At 45.0% G+C, this 22,302-nt stretch overlaps 1 long non-coding RNA gene across 1 annotated transcript in view; it reads left to right on the top strand.

Moving 5' to 3' along the window:
• Positions 1-21,617: 21,617 nt before the first annotated feature.
• The window catches only part of LOC144819684 (uncharacterized), a 45,686-nt gene continuing 45,001 nt past the window's right edge, over positions 21,618-22,302 (top strand). The window contains exon 1 of the long non-coding RNA XR_013607511.1: positions 21,618-21,781. This is a non-coding gene — a long non-coding RNA (uncharacterized LOC144819684). The remainder of the gene's footprint in view (positions 21,782-22,302) is intronic.

Below are 22,302 nucleotides of genomic sequence, written 5' to 3'. Positions count from 1 at the left end.
CTATATAGAGGAGACCACAAGGGCATGTACAGTTGTAACCTAAAAATAAAAACAAAACAGGAACATTACAAACACAACTTGATGTGACAAACAAGTAGGACCAGGTCTGAGAGAGAAGAACAAAGAGTTTCTACGCAAAAGTGGACCATTAGACCGCATTCCAAAAGTCAGCAACACACTAACCAGTTCATGTAACTTTTTGTTCAGTAAGGTTCTCTAATGGTACATACCATGCTTGACCAGGAATTACTTGGTCAATACCACATTTTATTTGTGGGGAGTAGGGGGGGGAGGTTTTTTCTGTTTCTTGTGCATTCCTACACCTGGTAAAACTTGGAATTGTATGTGACTGTGTGTCCCACCTAGATAGCACTTTACACACCCTTGGATGACAGCCTAAATCCATTACAATGCACTGGGTGAGGATAGTGCTGCTCCATCATCCTGTAATGATATTTAATGCCTCTGAGCCTTCAAAGCCTTTGCAAAAGAGCCGGCTCCAAGCACTTACCGCACCTCCAGCTTGAGACTGGTATTAAAGATGCTAGTGTACATCTGTGCATTTTTAAATATCAAACAGGCCCATGCCTAAGTGCTGGAGAATGATAAGTAACCTACTTGCCCTTTAACTCTTACTTTAAAAATATGTGAGCATTTCCTTTCGTGGGATGCTGTGTGAGCTGACTGGAGCAGATGATTCATAGCCCAGACATCAGCAAGTGTGCTGTGTTGCCTCAGGTTGCTACTCCTGCTTTACATCAACGCCCTTGTATCCCACTGACTATGGATACAAACATGGCTGCACTCACCTCAAGTGAAATATGTTTTTTTTAGTTATGAAATAAAAACTCAAGTACAAATCTTTGGTGTTATGTTTCCAGGTGAAGTAGTTTATTGAAGTCGTTCTTGGCGGCTTCAGCAGAAAACAGCAAAATGTATTTAGAGTAGAAACTGCAGGCCTGACTATCAGTCAACTGAAAAGAAAATTGAACATTGTTAGGGCAATGGGATCCATCCCTTTTTCCGAATTGGACAAAAACATATGAGTTTTCTTGCACAAATCCCTGCACACCCACGCTCTTAGTTATGCTCAGACACCTTGCAGTTGGTGCATATAAACCATGTCAAGGTCGTTACTCAACTACACAGCCCCATAGCTCCCTCACAGTCAATTTATTGACTGTCTACGTGCATTTCAATGCATCTTATTCCCAGGCCCGAAGATAGTACTTTCTGACTTGTGCCACCCCCTCCATTCTGGCTGCAAAACTATGTTAAGAATGTGTCTGACATTCTTGCTCATTCATGGCTTGTGTACTTACTTGATTTTAAAACACTGAACTCATAAAGCTACGAGTCTATCTACTATTTGTATATATATGTATATAGAGATAACTCTAACCACTAGTATATGTAGTAGACCTTTGTACTCACTACCATTCCTATGTGATTCTTAGAGTTTATCCATTTGTATCTCTTCCTTGAGTGACTTTACAACTTGTACATTTGCAATTTTTTTCTATTTGTATCTCTTCCCTGTGTGACTTTACCAACTTGTACATTTGCATTTTTTCTATTTTTATCTCTTCCCTGTGTAACTTTACAACTTGTACATTTGCAATTTCCTGTTTGTATCTTTTATGTAACTCATGTAATCCTAAGTCCTTATGTATCGCAACTGGTTCTTTTGTAAAGCGCTCTGACACCTTCGGGTAATGTTCGCGCTATACGAAAATCACATTAAATAAAATAACATAAAAATAAAATAGATAAAAAAAGAAGCAGGAGTATAGTGTGCAGAGTGTCGGGGACAGCAAAAACGGGTTCAGCATAGAAAGTCAAAAATCTGGGGGGAAACCACGCACACCACTCTACCCACCCCACCGTTAAAAGCCAGAACAGCCTGGTGATTTGTCTGTTGGCTTTTTTTTCATGATGTTTATCGCTTTGGAGTTGCTTTTCAGTTGTTATAGTAAGATGAGGACCGTAGTGATCTTAAAATGAAGCGAATGAGTAAGGCTGAACTGATGCTGGTTCATTTTTACTCCAGTTAGTTGTCTCCAGTGTTAAAGGTTTGAATATGTTTTTGGTTTGTATTAAGCCTAACTTTTGTTCTATGTGTGATTATTGGGAATACCAATCCATGTTTTTTCTAAAATTGTGTCTTTATAGTCAATACATTTTCTATTCAGCCTAAGTTGGTCATAAAAGCACATAAAACAATAAAACATCCACAATTCATCTCATATCTTAATTACACTAGCAGACATATCTAAATTAAAATACAGCAAATTGTTAAGGTGTAACCTTTAAAAATATAAAAATGCATTGCTAAAAATACATACATACAGCAAAAAAAATCTTTAAAATATATTGTATAAAAGGGCACTGCGCCTTATCCTAATAAAATCTAACAAGCAAAAACCTCCTTATAACGGTCCGCTGTGTAAGTAGAGAATAATAGGAGCCACCTAAAACCATTACTGTAGTAAAATTTTAACCAATTTAAATGAACAGTAGATTTACAAAACGTGTGTCTTTATTATTTATTGTGGATGTGCAATCAAATAAATGTTTTAAGACTTGTCAAAGTGCTATTCAATATGCAAAGGATCTTGGGGGAAAGATGCTTTTGATGATGCACAGTGTGGCACAAAAACATGTTTTTAATATTTCACACTCATCAGCTCTTATTAATTTTAGAGCAGGTTTAATTCGAGACTTTCCCCTACAAAATAAATGTCATGAATATATTAACAAAGAGACTAACTAGAAATGGGATTGTCAGGCCAACCGAAATTATATTAACTATTTTATATAGTCAGAATTACACATTGGAAAAAGGGACTGTCTCCTGGTGGGTTCACATCTGGATTCCGCTTTCAGCACCAAAAACATAAACATACATAAACAACAATTATTATCTGTTTGTGGAAGGTTTTCAACTCAATCTTATTTCACTGGTTGTACAGTGCATAATATGCAATACCTAGAGGAGAATAGATGTTGTTTACTTAGCAGCTCTCCTTGTAATGATTCTGGATTGTTAGTGATCACATCCCAAGTGCTGACCTTTGGTAGTTGCAAAAACCAATTTGTTTTTTTTCATAAGAAAAAGGGTCAGAAGTCCCTTCCTCCTTTGTGCTATGATTTTCTCTATGACCCAGAATGACTCCATATTTTTCATGCTCACCTCGGAGTTGCTTACTTAATAACATTTCCTTAGAGGTGGTGCTTTTGTAGTCATGTGTAGCGAACTATAGAATTCTGAAGTTGCTAATGAAATAGTTTGTATCACTACAGGCAGGAGGAAAGATTGTACTTGGATTAAAAGTCTTCAAGTGTGGAGTATCTGTCTTGCTGACTATGACTATACCAGATGGGTACATATCATGGCTGCGCTTATTGTATAATGCCCCAACAGCATGCAATAGAACGGGGGGCTACATTTCAGAAGAATACACCATACGTAAGGGGACCAGACAGGGATGCCCCTTGCCGCCTCTCATCTTTATTTTGGCACTAGAACTGTTAGCCATAAAATTAAGGCAGGACTTCCTAGATTGGGGGATTCTGATAGGGAATACGACCCCTTTATTCTCGGCATATGCCGATGACATTCTTATGTACGTACAAGATCTCCGACGACCCCTGACCCCACTGTTTGAGACATACCAAAACTTTGAACTGTTATCAGGTTTGGCTTTAAACACTACCAAAACACATGTATTCTTTTTTACGGACCATGAGGACATTTCTGATGCAGAATTCGGGGATACCAGAATTCAAGTCACACCGTCCACGTTCAGGTATTTGGGCATCCAAATATATAGGACGCATGAGGATATGCTAGATGGCAATTTAAATAGAGCAATCAGAGCTTTACGATCGAGTGTCATTTTTTGGACCGCACTGCCACTATCTATCATGGGACGAGCAGCAATTTGGAAAGTGGTCGTCTTGCCAAGACTACTATATTACTTTACAAATTTACCGTGGATAGTGCCACAGGCCACTTTTAAATTAGTAAACACCATGATCACAGACCTTATCTGGGGAAAGGGTAGGAGACGTAGCAGTCTGAAAAAACTGCAAGTGAGTACTTGTGCAGGGAGTCTGGGCGTACCGGATTTCCAGGCCTATTATTAGGCCTGCCAATTGCAATGGTTGTCATATTGGACGGCAGGACGTAATTTGCAGGAAATAGACTACACAGACACAGACATTGCCAATGGGGCATTACACATCTTGATGCTGCCGGGAACTAGAATCCCGAATGATCTACCCCCCTTGTAATACACAGCACTGAAGTGCTGGAAAGCAGAACTACAATATACGAACACACCGTCTGCATACACAGGCAACATACCGCTGTTGGGTATCCCTTTGGCAAGCGGTAGACTCACCAAACGTAAACTGGCCCCCTGGACAGAAGTGGGTGTTGGCACAGTGGCGGATTTATTTGGCGAAGAGACGCTGCTTGACCATGATACCTTTACAAATGAAACGGGAGCTCCAGCACAATTATATATAACACATGCCGCATTAATTAGATACGTAAAGGCACACTGGGCACCACGGAGGAGAGCACCTCCCGAAAACGAACTGGTGAAAATGGTACATTATATGGGCAGGGGCCGTCACTTGATCAGATGGTTATATGCTGGTATTAGCTCCCACACGCGAGTATCATTAGACATGCTGAAGGCTATATGGGCGGAGGATATAGGTAGAGACCTGACTGACAAGGAATGGTCAGCAGTGATTGAACACCCCAGGAAAGTCTCGAGGAATGCTAAGTTCAAATTTATTCAGACGATGGTCCTACACCGCGCATACCTGACTCCGGGTAGGCTAGACAATATGTTTCCCCAAACACAGCACCCATACCCCAGATGCATGTTAGAAGGGGCGGATCTACTGCATATGTTATGGGAATGCCCGAAGATACGTGGATACTGGGATGCAGTTAGAAGAATAACTGGGATGGCCGCACATCATGTCATCAATAATACAGTAAAAGAATGTATTTTAGGGCTTCATGTTCATTTATCTAAACATAAAGTGTAATACCGGTTTATAGACCTTGCGTTAATACTGGCTATCAGAACCATTACGATGCGATGGAAATCACGTAAACCCCCTGACATACATACCTGGTACACAGAGATGTTGCGATGGAGTGGGGCAGAAGGTGCTGCACTACGCAGGGAAGAGATACGAGGGCTGCGTACAAAGCCATTCGCACTGGACTGGGAAGTTATGTTAGAAGAGTTGAGATCATTGGATACAGATCAAGAAGGTTAAAACATGGTACACTGTCACAGTGAAGGTTGCCCATACCTTAAATGTGTTGCATAACAGGAGAAATTGTGTAATTGTGTAACCATATGTGCATGATTTACGAGTATGTACTACCAGGACTGGTTTATGTATATATATTATAGACAGACTGAGACCGGGAATTGAAGGGTGGGGGGTAGTTGGGCTACTTTTTATAGTTAATAAAGATAATATGTACAGATACATCCTGAATGCACGGACGTTCCGTAATGTGCCGCAGAATGGCGTATAAATATTATGATTTGTACCACTGATATCATTGTAACTCGGAAAAGAGAATATTGTACGTTGAAACATTACGGGATGGATAATGTAAACTGGTTATTTGCACTCAAACAAGAAAGGATGTATGACATGCTTTGCAAAACCTCAATAAAAAAATATGTTTAAAAAATTTTTTTTTAGCCATTCACATTGAGGCATATAGGATGATATCTGCCTTGCTGGTTTATTGTGTGCACCCTGAGATAGGTGTGTGAGACTGACAGACCAAGATGAGTAGTTGAAAGAAAGACCTAGGACTTATTTGGGAGGGTGAATGTTCCCCATTTCCAAAATATAGATTAACATTTTATCTAGATCCTCGCTCCCCCAAGGTACATTGTGGTGATGAATATGCAGGCTTCCTCATGAGTTTGCAATATGTTTTGCTAGACCCGGCAGCCAGGTTGGTCTCAGTCATTCCTAACTAGCCTTGCATTGTCCGATAAGTAGCACCTGTCAAATACAATATTTCCCCAGAAATACTACTTAATCTGGATTCATTCATATACTTTAGGGAAAAACTCTGAAGGGCTTGCTTCTCTTTTTGGTGCTATTATGTGCTTCTGTTGGTCTTTTGTCCTACCATAACATAAACAAGATGGTATTCTGGTGAATGAATGTTAAAATATCACAATCTAAGTATTGTGCTGAATGAATATCATAGCAAAACTATTGACGTCCAAAATACTGTGGTGTAAATGTATATTGCTAAGTAGAGATTTACTGATCTCAGCTCCACTTCTACGTACTTTGAATAAATATATATACAAATATTGCAGATATACAAGTTTGTGGAGTATAGTAAATGATGCTTTTCTATATTTCTAAAATTATCAATTGTTTGGTTGATGATATACATTCTTGTATCATAAAACTCTGAGGAAATCCTTGAGGAGAAACATTCGAAGGCTAAAGGGATAGAATATTTATAGAAATCACCACAAAATGGGCACAAACATCTTATGAGAGCTGCAATTCCTATGAAATCCCCATGGGAAACAACAGTTTTCCCTCCGCAAACAGACAGCATTTGAGGGCTCTTCTTTTTTTATAGGTTACCACACTGGAAACATATGGAAATCCTCAAATAGCTTAATTTCTTTATCTAGTTGATCTTTTCTTTGACAAACATTGACATTGTTAATTTGACATGTCTCATCTTTATGTATATTTTAATAAGTTGCTTGGTTTCACCATGTAATTTCCTATATAAAGCATTTTGAAATTTTAAAAAAATCCTTTTGCCTCAAATGAAGGTTATATCACATAAGAAGTTCCCTGAAATACTCATGTTTTAAGAAGTAATAGATGTTTCAGATGTTAGCATGTTGTTAGCCACACTTTTTTATACTATGATAAAAACAAGGTAACCTAATTCTAATTTAGTTGTAGAAGCCATGCTGTGATGCACAATTAGACTGAGGCACTGAAGCTTGAAAATGTATGTGCAAAGGTTTGCAAGATAGGTTTGAAAGATGACCCTCTCAAAAAGCCCTAAAAGATGTAGAATTCGTATTTTTTTCGGTGTGAGGGTGTCATCGATTATCTGAATAAATGTTATTGCATTGTTACATCTGCTGGATGGCGGCAGCTTGATGAGTTAAACGTTTTGAGGATGAATGATGGTGTCAATGAAGTGCTTAATGTAACACTGAAGAGGATTCACAACGCTGGGAAAGGGAACGGAAATGAAGGGGGTCGAACTTGTAAAAAGAAGGCTGCCCCCAAAAGCTCGTTCCACTCTGTCAAGCACAGGAGTAGTAGTCCATAATGGGTAGCCAATCTGATGCGTCTGCTTGGCTGGTGATGGAGCAAGGTTTTCGTGAAATAAAACCTGCTCAGATTGACCCCTCAGTAACACTTACTAAAGGTGTGCGGTGAAAATTATGCGGTAAACGGGATAAAGTGAGGGAAAATGCTACTGCGCAAGATCGTACCAAAGTACTGAAGTAGGCCGCAAATGCTTTTGGACAAAATGAAAATAAAAGACTAATGCCACTTTGTGCACGTTATTAATGTTTGCTAGGAAAATAATATTTAATATGGGTTGCGCATGGATAGATGCAGAAGTGGGTTGGTGCGTAGTGAAAAAGCATTACAAGTGAATAATAATGCCTGTGTTTGTTTTCCATAGAAGCATGGTTTTCTACTCTGCATGAAGTTATGGTGTTGATGGAATAGAAGAATAAATGTTTCAAAAATAAAAATTTGAAGGGGAAGGTGGAGAAGGAATGTCCTCAAGAATCCTGAGTGCCTACCAAGAAGTTTGCATGAAAAGACGATTTGATTAATCAAGCGGAGGAAACGCTTCCTCTGAAAAGGCAAGAGTGGCACAAATGATATACAAAGTTTGCTACATAACCGGCACGAAGGAAGAGAACATTTTGATAGTGGCTTGAATCATATTCCCTTGGGTGGAAGCTGACGTGATGAATACATAAAACAATGGGACATTTAGTTAGATGGACATGCTGTAAGTGGTGTGACAATACACCCCCTTCCTTAACCAATCAAATTTAGAGTAACCCTTCGTTAGTTACAAGTGTGGATTGGACATTTGGGTTTTAGGGTATAATTTGTAATTTTCTCTTCTGATGCTGTTTGCCTTGGGACGATCTATGGTTTGTACTATGTGTTGGTACTAATGAGCATTTATTTCACATTATTTGGATAAAACATTATAAACATACAAATGAGTCTGTCTTTATTAGAAGTGTTTCTTTAGATTATGAGATTTATTTTAAATCTAAGTATTAGTTTACCAAACCCTGTCAACTATAAAAAGATTGCATCGTCATTTGTTAGTATACTAGAATGTAGTTACAAATTGGAGATTGGTAAGTTTGGTAAACTTTTGGAAATGTACTAACCCAGCGTGAAGGGACTTGGGGCCATATGTATCAACATTCCCTTTTGCGATTTCTAAATAGCAATTTTTAAGGAATCGCTATTTAGAAATCGCAAAATGGTATGTATGTAGAAATTCGCTTTTTTTTAGCGATTTCTTAAAATTCCTTAATTGCGATTAGCAAATTGCTAATCGCAATTAAGGAATAATTTCCCATTAATTTCTATGGACCAGGAGGCCCATAGAAATTAAGGGGAAATTTGCGATTCCCAATTTGCTAATCGCAAATTGAGAATATTTTCAAGGGTGCAGAGTGTCCATAGGACACCCTGTTGCACCCCTGAAATCTGCATGGGTGCACATGTGGCGCACATACATGCCCTAAGGGCATGTATGTGCGTCACATGGCATTTTGAAAAATGAAAAAATATGCATTTTGAAAGGAAATCGCAACTCACCACCAACTAAAAGTTGGTGGTAATTTGCGATTCCTTAAGGCCAAATTGTGATTTTTTTTTGGCTTCTTACATTGCATGTAAGGAATCGCAAAATTTGCGATTCCTTAAATGCAATCGCAAGATAAGGATTCGCAAATTTCGGTGTTTGCGAAGTCAATTTGGCTTGATACATATGGTGGGTAATGAAATTGGGCCTTGTCTTTAGAAATGTATTAGTCCCAGCTCGCTGGATCACTGGCTAGGATACAAGGAACAGAGGAGGCAACGCAGGACCCCAGGGGCCAAGTCATCAAGAAAAAAATATGGGTTTTTTTTTTTTCTCAGATTTATAAGTCAATTGTTTTCATCAATGTTTAAGGCTCTATTAAACAATATATAATATTTATGGCACGAAAAGCTGCTTTATACCTACATGGACAGAATGCAGAACAATGTCATACATTCACCCTAGTACAGAGATCTGCGCATAAATCCATGGTTTTTTGGTTACCGTGCCATTCCAGTTTGGACCCAGCCATATGCAAATCAGTCTTGACCCTGCGCCCAATGGGAACAGTCCAGCCCGAACTGCCAGGCCAGGTCCTCCCTGGACTGAAAACAAGCATCCTAGTACCGGTTTCGGGCTTTCAGGCCTCATCAGCCAGAATAGCTTGACAATTGTGTGTCTTTTGCTTGGAATTATTTCAACATCAACTCAACATACCTGGTAATGCACTGAACCCTGACTGTTACAATTCCTCATCTAACTTTTTCAAAAAAGTGTTGCGACATTTTCTTCTGTGAATTTTTTTCGAAGGTCAGTTTCTTCTATAATGTGTTATTTTACTTGCAGATGTACTTATATTTTTCTAGTTGTCTCAGATTATAAACATACAGACATATCTATGTTTTATAGCCAAAGTTAATAGAAAACAACGAACATTCCAAATTGAAGCAAGCTGGCAGGAATGTTGCTTAAATGCATCTCTGTATTGGTCGGTAAGCGCAAGCAGGTATGTATATTCCTATTCTTAATCAATAGAGCAAAAAGCATTGATAAAAAGAGACAAAAACACTGATAAATGGAGGCTGGAACACAGAGGCTCTGTCACAGGGAGCTAACGGGTGAGCGTCAGGGTCATTACCCCCAGGTCCCTACGTCCTCGACACCTTCCTAACTAATGAGATGATACTATCTCTGTCAGAAAAAAGAAAAGGAAGGAATGCTGGACCTACCCTCCCCCTCCCGCCGGGAGTACATAAGGGTACATGTCCCAGCATTCCCCCTGTTTTCTTTTTTCTGTCATTCTGACAGGGATTGCTGGGGCGCGAGGAGCTTGGAATAGGCTCCTGCGCCGAACTTACCTCCGCTGGGGCTTCGTTGTCCTCGGCGGCTTGGATGTCCTCTCCTTCCCTGCTGGGCTTGGGGGGAGTGGCGCGGGCTGCGTCTGACGCTCCTCTGGGCCGCGCGTGGATGTTGGACCGCGTGGGCCCCGCGTCTGCCCGATGGCCGCCCCTCCTGCCTGCCGGGCTTGTTAGGGGGCGCGGCCGCCTTCGCGTCTTTGGTTGGCTGGGTTGGGTATGCCTTCCTGTCATGGCGCTGCCTGACTTCCGGTATGGACGTAGTCAGGCGCTTCTGTCCGGTCGTTTTTTCTGCTGGTATAAACGAGGGCAGCTGGTGAGTACCGCGTAGCGGTTTTTCTTTCGTTGTGCTGTTTGCTTTTGATACTGCAGCCTGTGTTGTTCCTCTGCTGTACAGGATGGGGAAAAGTTCGAGGAAGAGGCATCACAGGGAGAGGTCCTCTTCTTCTTCTTCTTCCAGTGACTCACGTTCTCCTTCTCCTGCCCGGTCCAGACGCCGTGGTAGAGGTGGGGATGCGCGCTTAAAGCGCTTGATCAGGGAGACCCTTTCAGAGATGGGTTCTGGTGGTGCAGGTCGCAAGGCTCATGCTGCGGATTCCGGTTCTTCTGCTTCTTCTGCTGACGAGTCGGCTTTGACTGGGGACTCTATGCTGAAGGGGAAGTATATAGACAAGGACGCTCTTCCTGGTATCCTGAAGCACGTGAAGCAGAATATGGGCTTTGCTGATGACGCTGTTCCCAGTACTTCGGGCGGTTCTTTGCTCCGCCAGTTCCAGAGTTCTGCCACGGTGGATGTTCCTGTTCATCCCTTTATTAAGGATGTCCTGAAGAGGGAGTGGGCTGATCCAGATCGCATTCTGGTTCCACGCTTTATGGCCCGTCTTTACCCCCTCCGGGATATGGCTACGGATCTTCCTGATTCGATCCCCATTGACTCCTTTGTTGCAAGTTTGGTGGGTCGCACTTCCTTGTCTGAGGACGCTGTGCTGAAGGACCCTGTGGATAAGAAGGCTGACGGGGCTCTGAGGAAAGTTTATTCTGGCTCTCATCTGGCCTTGAGAGCCGGGGTTTATGGTACTTATTTGTCGCAGTCTCTGCTGGCGGACATTAAGTCTCTTTACCAGTCGATGGACGATGCCACGGACTGTTCGAGTCTTCTTGAACACATTGAGCGACAGGTTGAACTTATGTCCGATGTGTCTTTTGATGTGGTGCGCGCTGCTGCTCTTTCTGGTGGGGCCTGTGTGGCGGCTCGTCGCAGTCTTGTTCTTAAGGACTGGAAGACTGACTCTGCGCAGAAGGCTTGTGCCTTGCGTTTGCCCTTTCAGGGTTCTATGCTGTTTGGGGGGGAGTTGGAGACCAAACTGCACAAGCTGTTTAAAGAGAAGAAGCATTCCTCTTCTTTTAAGGGTTCTGCTTCTGCTGCTGCTTCTTCTGCCCCCTATAAGTCTAAATCTTTCTTTCGGCCTTCCTTTCGTGGGAAGTTTGGGAAGGGCCGAGGGAAGTTTTCTTCTGGCGGTGGTCGGGACCGTAAGGCTAGGTCTCCTCCTCCCCCGAAGCCTCGCTCCTGACTCATTGGCTGTGGTTCCTGGGTTGTTGGTAGGAGGGCGGCTGCACTTCTTCCTGGATGCCTGGGTTCAGTCATGTTCAGACGTTTGGGTGTTGGATGTTCTGCGGGAGGGTTACGAGGTGGAGTTTTCTGTTCCCCCTCCAGATTCCGGCCTCCGCCCGACTCCCTGGCCTGCTTGCCGGTCCAAGAGGGCCCACCTAGTCCAAGGGGTGAAGGATCTTCTTCGGAAGGGGGCTGTTCAGGCAGTTCCTCCTTCGGAGGTGGGGTCGGGCTTCTATTCCCTGATTTTTCTGGTGCCCAAGAATACCGGGGGTTTCCGCCTGGTCATGGATTTGAGGGTCATGAACCAGGGGGTGTTGCGGATTCCCTTCCGCATGGAGACCTTGCAGCGGATTATTCCTTTGGTGCTACCGGGTCACTTCATGTGTACCCTGGATCTGCAGGACGCCTATTACCATGTTCCGGTGCATCCCAGGTCCCGTCGCTTCCTGAGATTTTGTGTTCAGGGGTGCCACTTTCAGTTCAGGGTTTTGCCCTTCGGCCTTCGCTCTGCCCCGAGGGTCTTTACGAAAGTTGTCGCCCCCTTGGTTGCCTGGCTTCATCTCCAGGGGGTGATGGTGTATCCCTATTTAGACGATTGGTTGATCCATGCTCCTTCTCGGGTCCTGTTGTTGGAGGCGAGAGAGTTGGTGTGCGCGGAGTTACGGCGGCACGGTTTTCTGATCAATCTGCCGAAGTGCCAGCTGACTCCTTCCCAGGATCTGGTGTTCATTGGGGCTCGGTTTCGCACAGACCTCAACCGTGTGTTCCTGCCGGATCCTCGGGTTGTGTCCCTGTTGTCCCTTGCTCGAAGGTTCCGAGCGGGGGGTTCCTTTCGGGTGCGCCTCTGGTTGCGTCTTATGGGTCTGATGGCAGCGACTGTCTTTACGGTGGCTTGGGCTCGTTTTCACCTCCGCCCCTTGTGGAGTTACCTTCTGTCTCTCTGGGATCCGTTGTCCCGCGATTGGGAGTGTCTGGTGCCCGTGTCTCCTGTAGTCCTGCCTGCTCTGCTTTGGTGGTCGGATCCGGTCCATCTGTCTCAGGGGCTCCCCTTGCAGCCCGCTCCGTCGCTGGTCTTGACGACGGATGCCAGCGCTTTGGGGTGGGGGGCGACCTTGGGATCTCGGTCCCTTCAGGGTCGTTGGTCCCGACTGGAGAGTCGCAGGTCTTCCAACTGGCGGGAGTTGACGGCTGTGTCCCGTGCCGTGATGGGTTTTCGGGCGTGTTTGCTGGGCAGGAACGTCCTGGTGAGGTCGGACAATATGGTGTCGGTGGCCTATCTCAACCTTCAGGGGGGGGCCCGTTCGGCTTCCTTGAACGCAGTGGTGGTTCCCTTGTTTTGTTGGGCGGAGGGTCATCTGCTGTCTCTGGCTGCGATTCATATCAAGGGGGTGGACAATTGTGCGGCGGATGTCCTGAGTCGCTGCTTTCCGGCACCTCTGGAGTTGTCTCTCACCCGGGTTGCGTTTCGGCTTGTGTGCGGGAGGTTTGGGCTTCCCTTTCTGGACCTCTTTGCCTCCCGGCTGAATGCGCAGCTTCCCCGCTTCTGCTCCAGGTTTCGGCAGGAGGGTTGTTGGGGGGTGGATGCCCTGTCGGTTCCCTGGCCTTCCCGCCTGCTCTATGCCTTTCCCCCTCTGGCTCTGATTCCCAGGTTTCTGTCCCGTCTGTGTCTGGAGGATCGGGAGGTGGTTGTGGTTCTGCCCTTTTGGCCTCGGAGGTCTTGGTTTCCGACGGTTCGTCTTCTGGCTGTGCGGGGCCCTTGGTTTCTCCCTCTTTCCCCGTCTCCCTTGAGGTCCTCCCATCCCCTGTCTCTTCTCCGCTTGCGGCTGTCGGTGTGGAGGTTGAGAGGCAGGGGTGGCGGCGGCGTGGGTTCCCGGAACATTTAGCTGTTGCCATTCAGGGTTCCCGTAGACCTTCTACTCTCCTGTCCTATGATCGCCACTGGGGTAATTTCAGTCGTTGGTGTTCGACCTTGGACCTTTCCCCTTTGCACTGTTCTTTGCAGGCTGTGCTTCAGTTTTTGTGGGAGGGTTTTGAGAAGGGTTGGGCTGTGTCCACCTTGCGTGCCCAGTGGGCGGCTGTCCGGGCTTTTCGTTCCCCGTGGGGGAATCTGTCTGATGATGAGGACTTGGTCTCCAGGCTGCTCCGTGGTTTTTCTCTTTCTCGTCCGGTTTCCCGGCCTTCTTTTCCCCTGTGGGATTTGCCCTTGGTCCTGCGGGCCTTGGTTGCTCCTCCTTTTGAGCCATTGTCGGAGGTGGATTTGAAGTTTGTGACCTTGAAGGTTGTGTTCTTGGTGGCCATCACGTCTGCCCGGCGCCTTGGCGAGTTGGGGGCCTTGATGTCTCGGGAACCTTTCCTGTCCTTTTCGGAGGACGGGGTGGTGCTCCGCCTTGATTCCTCCTTCGTGCCTAAAGTCGCTTCTCAGTTTCACCGGTCCCAGGAGTTGGTCTTGCCTGCGTTGGGTTCTGTTCTGGATTCCCCGGGGGGTACCTGTTGGTCCTTGTTGGATGTGTGCCGGGCTTTGCGTGTTTATCTTGAGCGCACGGCGGCTATTCGGTTGACTGACTCCCTGTTTGTCTCCTTTGGGGCTGCTTCCCGTGGGCGTAAGGCTTCGTCTGTGTCCATTGGTCGCTGGCTGAAGCAGGTCATTTCCTTGGCCTATTCTCTTTCTGGGGCCCCTCCTCCTGTGGGTGTTCAGGGTCGTTCTACGAGGGGGGTGGCGGCCTCCTGGGCTGAGGTCCGGGGTGTCCCTCTTTCTGAGATTTGTAGGGCGGCCACTTGGGCTTCTTCCAATACTTTCATCAGGCATTACCGTCTTCTCAATTTGCTGGGTGATGAGGGCGGTTTTGCTTTGGGGGTGTTGGGTTGTGTTCGCCCATGATTTCTGTTCTGTGCACATTAAATGCCTGGTTCTTTGCTGTACTGGTTGTTTTTTGTGTTTTTTGGGATGAATGCCGGGTTTTGCTTTGGTATGTCTCATTAGTTAGGAAGGTGTCGAGGACGTAGGGACCTGGGGGTAATGTCCTATTACTTACGGTAATCTTCATTACTCCGGGTCCCGTAGTCCTCGACACCTTCCTGGCTTCCCTCCCTCCCGCCCTGTTTGCCGGCCTTCATCCTTTGGCTTGGTATTTCAGGGGGAATGCTGGGACATGTACCCTTATGTACTCCCGGCGGGAGGGGGAGGGTAGGTCCAGCATTCCTTCCTTTTCTTTTTTCTGACAGAGATAGTATCATCTCATTAGTTAGGAAGGTGTCGAGGACTACGGGACCCGGAGTAATGAAGATTACCGTAAGTAATAGGACATTCCTAAAAGGGGTCGAAGGAAATGCATTTGTACAGGAATTCAAGGGATGTTGACACTGATGTTTACTTTCGCATGGGGTTAGGTCCAGTACACCCAGGTGTTTTAAGATGGCCGCCGGTATCACAGCAGGTGACTAATATGTAGCTGGGTGCGCGCGCTTTGGCATAGTTGATTAGGGCTGCATTTAGCACCCACTTGAACCTATTTGGTGGGCTCTGGATATTTCACACCAGTGCACGGGGGGAGGGGGCGGCCAGCCTGCACGCATACCTCCCTGAGAGTTACCCTGCGTCTGGAAGCGCTCATAATGATTTGCAAAGAATTTGCGCTTCAGCACCTATCGTTGGAGCAGAATCCCATGCCACGCGGTCATTCATGTTGAACCCTGTGGAGAGCAAACCTTCTATTCTTAGTCTGCCGAGCCCTGGGAGTGTTAAAAGAAATAAATAAACGAAAGCGGAGTTATCATATGCATCAAAGGAGCTAGAATGCATAGGCCCCGATGTGCTATGTGTGTGAGCTGGTGTGACGCTAATCGGTGCTATGTGATGGAAAGCAGCGAATACAGTGTCAATCTACCTAAAATATATTTGTGACAAGAAGAAGGCATGAGTGCTTTAGTATAGCGCAAAATGCCTGATAATAAATTCAAAGGCGTGTGAACTTTTTCAGGAGTCCCAGGTGAGACATGGGTTACTGGGCTCAGATTCTAAAAAACAATACCTTTTACTAGTGGTGTTATGTGGCTTTACCATACTATTGAGCACTAAAACGGAGCGCCAAGCAAAACCCTTCAGATCTTGACCCACAAGGTAGCAAAATTGAGCTGTCCAAGGCTTACTGATGTAGCGAGGGTAGGGTAGACACTGAGAACTCATAAAATGTATAATGCAATCAATTAATCAATGTCCAGCCAGCTCTTTTGCATAAAGAAAAAAGTAATTCACTTCTAGCGCACATCGCAGTAATGTTCATTCTTTGGTAACTTTATTTCGGTCGGATGACCATAAAAGTGCACATAAAATACATCAGCACAATCAATAAAACAATAAATAGTCATAAAATGTTAAAACAGAATTAAACTACAAGTTATCAAGATAAAAATAGAAACAATAAATAAAACAGTTAAGTAAAAAAGTTTGTCTTCTACGCCACATGCTAAGAAGATAACGGGAAAGCGCAAACACAATGGGAGGATGGGTATCATAAGTCAATATCCTGCAGGCCTGTGTAAAATGCAGGAATCCCAGATTCTTACAGATAGGGATCAGCCAACATTTTCTGATTTCAGAGTAGGCAGGGCAGAAGAACAGTACATGGGTTACATTCTCATTTTTGTGATTACATGCAGGGCAAACTTCATTTTTATCTTTTAACCATCTAGATGTAAAAGACCTGATAGGTAAAGTGCCGTGTCTTAGCTGGAGATATAACTTTCGAGCAAACGGCAGTTCAATTTTGTCCAAAAATTCCTCGATCTTGGTTCAGATTTGACTAAGAGGAATTCAGAAGTCAACCTACCCAGTGATGTAGAACTCGATAGTATCTGAACGTTCAGCATGCGTATGTGAGAAAGAAGTTCCTTCTTTGATGTCCCTAGGCAATAATTCTCGGGGTTTTCCCACAGTCCCAAAAGGCCTAATCGGGTACTAACCGCACGAATGTGCTGAAGCCAAGGGATTTTTTTATATACAAGAAGAGGCAAAATCTCAGAGAACTCCGCTCTATAGGCGGCCAGTTCGGGGACTGACCACAACCACTTCCAATACATAATTGGCCTTGCACTGATGATCTCTTCTATTGGGACCATGCCAAGGTCCAATCTAAGAGGGATCAGAGGCGTACTAGGCGGTAACCCAACTAGATTTCTCACAAAAGAGTTCTCTACCGTTTTAAGGTTCATTATCTGCTTATGCCCCCAAAGTTCAGCCCCATAGATTGCCGCCATTCTAGTCTGGCGGCAATATATTTCCAGAGCAGGGGACACCGGCTTAAAGGTTGACTCCCTAAAAACTTTGCTTATACCTTCTAGCGCACATAGCAGTAATGTAAATATACCATTCAGAGAGTAGGCATATGTTAAACAGTGGTCAAGTGAACAATTGCTAAGTGAGTTAGTCAGCCAGTATTAGACTGGGTTGCTGCTCAATGATCAGGTCTCGTAGGAACGTGTAGTCTAGGTAAGATAGGACAAATTATCAACATGGAGGGTCTGGGTATGACTCCCTAAAAGCCCTTGTTGTTGCCTTCTATCTGGATAGGTGCTTGTAAGCACATGACATTGGTCACAAATATTTCACAGTCCTCCTCATACCTTGTCACCAGATAACATGGAATCTTGTTGCTCAGTTCATAGTGGGTTGCTTCAACTGACTGCGAACATCAGCTGTGCTGCTCCAGGTGGTGTAGGCATGCGGATTTGGCCATAATCTGGCATACAGGCGCTTAGCTCTGGGGGTCCATGCGCCAGGGATGGAGGACATGCTACGCAGAAGCTGCTCAGGATTCGGTTAGCCCTTGCTGGTGGTTCTTCCTTGGGCTCAAAAGCAAGCCCAAGAGTGCAGAGTCTTGCCGACAATAAAGCTGGCCAACTTGCTGTAAATGTCAGTGGACGGGTTCTGACCACTGATGAAAATGGCCGCCTCTTTGTAAAGCTCTTACAGTTCGTGAGGCTTACGGAGACCCAGAGCCAGCACCTGGTGGAACAGATGGCTAGGAATGTCAGGACAGGACAGGTGAATTTTTCGAGGCTCAGGAGCGTGAATCCTATTTTTCAGACAGTGCACAAGCAGGATCCACTGTGGGGGCTCTTCCAGCAAATAACTGCGGCTTGTCCAAGAAAGTGGAGCAACTGCCCTCAGTCCCCAGGTACCCATTGCGCCCATATATCTCACCAGTGGGAACCAGCACTCTATAGATGCCGCTGACGGGGAAAGAGACTGAACGATGGGACAGAGTGGTTCGCTGTGCCCCATGTATGGCCTCAGAAGGTCTCCGGAACTGATGGCCTGCACCACGGCATCATGGCCTTCAGCAGCTGTATGCCACTGGCACATGTGGCTTTGCACACCCAGGCCTAACAGTGCAATCTTCTCCTCGCAAGCCCCTCTTCTGGGTTGGGAATTGCTGACACCACCCTCGTGGGGACTGCCTACGATCACAAGAGTGGTACCCCTTAACCTAGAACCCTAAAATGTGCAGAGGACCATGAGACCTCAGATAACTCCCCAAGCTCTGGACGTTTAAACCACATTATTGTCCAGCAGCTGGTACCAAGGTGTAATTGACCCGACTTATTATGTAGAAATGTACCTTCTTACCACCTTTACCCACACCCCCACCTCATCTTTTTTATCACCATTCCCACTGCCCTTCATACGTGCTGGCCCCATGCTCTTGGTTCGGAAAACTATATGAGGCCTAGAACGTTCACAGTTTTTTCATCATTGAAAAGGATTAAATAAATGGAGAGGCAATGTCCCACAGTCAATTCCATATTTCACAAATAATTCAATAGGTCCAAAATTAAGGCTTTGGTCATTTTTATTATTATTCTAATTCTCCTCATAAAATACAGCCAAGCATCCAAGTTTCGCTCATACATCTCGAGCTTCATCACGACTGCGATTTTACAAAATTACAAACCATTAATATCACAAATCAATTACACATTAAAAACTAGAGTAGACAAATCTGCTAGAACATAACGGACACTATCCAACGGGTCTGAAAATAAAATGGCTTACAGAACGGAAGTAATGAAGAGTTCATTTATAGTTAGAGATGACAATACATTTCTTTTTGTTTAATACATTTGGACTAGGAACTGTAACACCAAAAGTTCATGAATTGTATTCACAATTTCAAGTTCAAGTAATGCTGATAATATATGTCTCAATATGCCCCAAGTATATGGTAATCAGTGTACACATGGCCTGTAAATTAAATGTCACTAATGGATTACAGCACTTAATGTGCCACCGCTGCAGTGCAAAGGATAAAACATGACTCTACGTCTGCCACTGCAGTGCAGTCAGGAAGCTTTTTAACCACCAATTTGACATGGCAAAATAACTCTTTTTGCTAAGTCTGAAAAAATCCCTTTTTTAATATGTAGAAGTAACCCATAGAGAAGGCCTAAGACACCCATAAGGCAGGGTGCCAAATATTAACAAGCATTTGCAATGCAATCGGTCTCGCCTTTGGGGCCTTATATGTATTTAGCTATGCAGCACATTAGCCTGGGTGCTGAAACATCTACGGTTCTTTAACATGGAGGGAAAATAAGCACCAAACTACGTGACACAGTAGGTATGGGAACATATGGACAGAAATATTGCCTTTCAGCGGGAAATGGAATAGTTCAAAGCTCTTTTTCTAATTTAAAATCAGGGCCTTCAGTGGTCATATTGAGAGCACTGCATGGACGGATCTCTCAGTTTCAAAGCATGGCTGCGCCCCCAATTTGCAATGTCTGAGTATTCTGGTGGCAGTGCACACCAGGATTATGTGGCTGCACTGCACAGTCAGATTCCCTGGCTACACTGCAAGGCTGGCTTCCCGAGCTGCACTGCAAAGCGCCTTCGCTTAATTACTGCCAGCAACTTAATTCCTGAGTCTGTGGCATGGCTGGGTTATTGAACAGCGCTGGATCTCCTAACTGCACCGGACAGCTGGGCTCCCTTGTTGCGCTGCAAACCTGCATTAATTACTTTGGACATCTGGATTGCCTCACTTTTGAGATGAAACACCTGAGCGTCCTGTTTTCCCTGCCTGCACCAACAGCTGGATTCCCTCACTACACCATACATATCCCGGCTGCACTTGATTCCACTGTCACACTGGATTCCCTGAGTGCACTGACAAAATAAATAATTCATTCACCAGACCGGCTTCTTTTAGACACATTTGATGAGGCAAATGTCCTACACTCTCAGGGCATGAGAAACCTATGACTGAAGTTGACTGACGCATTTGCCGTTGTTCTTAGCAGCAAGACCCCTGTGCCTGCCTGCTAAGAGTTCTAGACAACAGGAGTTACTATTACGTTATACTTACATCGGAAAAATGAACAGCCCAGCTGACATTACCTGACTTCAGAATTGCAACTGCCGATCACAAGGTGGTCAACAGCATTGCTTAGCTGGTTGACCCCTCTTGGTATTAAAATTAACAACAAATTGTCACCTTGTTGCACTTCTCCCTCGAAGGAGGTAACTGGTATCACAAAAGATTACGAAATGTGCGCAGAACCACAAGACGTTCAAGTGAAGCTGGGATACGAACCCAGCTCTGTATCCAAAATGATCCATTCGGTGGTTTGGAAATCCCGCCATGCCTTTCTTATAAGCCACCCCGTAATATTATCATTTATTAAAGTTTTAATTGTGTGTATTTTTCTTTTGTTCATAGCGGCTCAGGTTGGAAGTGTTTGGAAACAGGATAAATAACAGCGCTATAAATTGCTGCCACTTGAGGTACAGTAGAAGCTGGAAGGAGTGGCGCTCATGACGTCCTCCTCTGCTTGTATGCATTGTTTTTTCTTTGAGCCCTCGTAAAAAGCTAGTTTGTTCAATGTTTTTTGAAAACTCGCCCGTTTTTAGCTTTTTGTGTGCCGAGTGGCAGCATGTAAAAGGCTTTTACTTTCTGGGGCATATGTTTAATTGAATGGTTTCAGCACTTCACGTCATATCAAAGCATGACATGATGCGCAGACCCATTTCTCTAGGTCCAAAGAGCCGGCGCCGCCTTTTCACACCACCCAAAATATGATTTCATAGCACTATCACCGCCACCAAATCGCCCGAGCCGTGATTGTTAAATGTGTTCTGCAGAGGTAACTAACTAGCTCTGAAGTTTTAACGTGATTAATGAGCTAACAGCACGATGCCAGGATGTGTCACTTGTGGGTCAGGGGTTCGGTTCTGCAGATTAAAAAATAAAACACATTATTACGAACAACAAACATGTTATACCAAACTGAAAACTGAACTTGAAACCAAACTAAAACTAACTTGAAATTTCAACTCCCTTAACGTGGCGTATTGCATCCTACTGAGGTTTCGGCTCAGCTGGGATCCGGTTGCTCTGCTTTGCAGACAACAATAACAAAGCGATGGGGAAGGGGCGGTTGCTGAAGATAAACAGGCACGGACAAAAGCATAGTCATCATCAATGGATTGAAATAAATATAACATTTCAAAAAAAGTCACTGAAAGTCTGCGCTTTCATTTCTATGGCACTCCGCAAACCAAAAACCAGACTCGAGAGATTATGCGCAGGAACGGCTGTATAGCGACTGCTGGACGCATGCGCAACATAGCCATCTGGACAGGTCAGGCTATGGACGTCGTAGAAGGCATGATTGGGAGTGGGGGGAGGGAGTGGTGGTGGACTGCGGGAGGGAAGGGGGCGGCAAAGGAACAAGAACGTTTGGAAAGTAAAGGGGCAGATACCTATGGAAGGAGAACAAGCCGTGAGTGTGCACGCTCCCGAACTTCCGGTTTCGGGATGTGCACGCTCCCGGCTGTCTTGAGGCGGGAGCGGTGGCAGCAGGAGTGGCGGCGGGTGGCAGCAGAAGTCACGAGTGGCGGCTAAGGCCGCTGATGCGGTAAGTGGGGCATGGGGGGGGCGGTGTGTGTGTGTGTGACTGTGTGTGTGTGCGTGCGTCTGTCTGCGCGTCTGTCTGCGCGTCTGTCTGTGTGTGTGTGTGTGTGTATGCGTGTGCGCGTGCGCATGTCTTCAGCTGGTCTGCATAAGCGCGTCCACAGACAAGAAACGCCGCGCGTTCCCTGCTGTGTCTCCCTTCAGAGCCAACTCCACGACAATAGGTCGAGAGAGCTCGACCTAAAAAGAAGGTCACGTTTCTTTTATATTTTACATGTCCTGACGGTGAAAACTTGCAATTGCCCTTTTCACTGTGGCAAGGCTGGTAATCACATTGGCTAACATGGGGTTACGCTAGCCCAACCAGTAATTGCTAACTTCCATTTGGGTCCATCAAATATGGTACTTTGCGGTATTAAATTAATTGTTACATTAATTGTTACATTAAACCTGACATACAGGCACATGAATCAAAGCCTTTTGCGATCGCAAACGGTGAGATTCGCAAAAATCGCCCATTTGCGA

This window comes from Lissotriton helveticus, chromosome 2_1 (assembly GCF_964261635.1).
Source record: "Lissotriton helveticus chromosome 2_1, aLisHel1.1, whole genome shotgun sequence".
Classification (NCBI taxonomy): Eukaryota; Metazoa; Chordata; class Amphibia; order Caudata; family Salamandridae; genus Lissotriton; species Lissotriton helveticus.
This window is presented reverse-complemented; position numbering and strand designations above follow the sequence as displayed.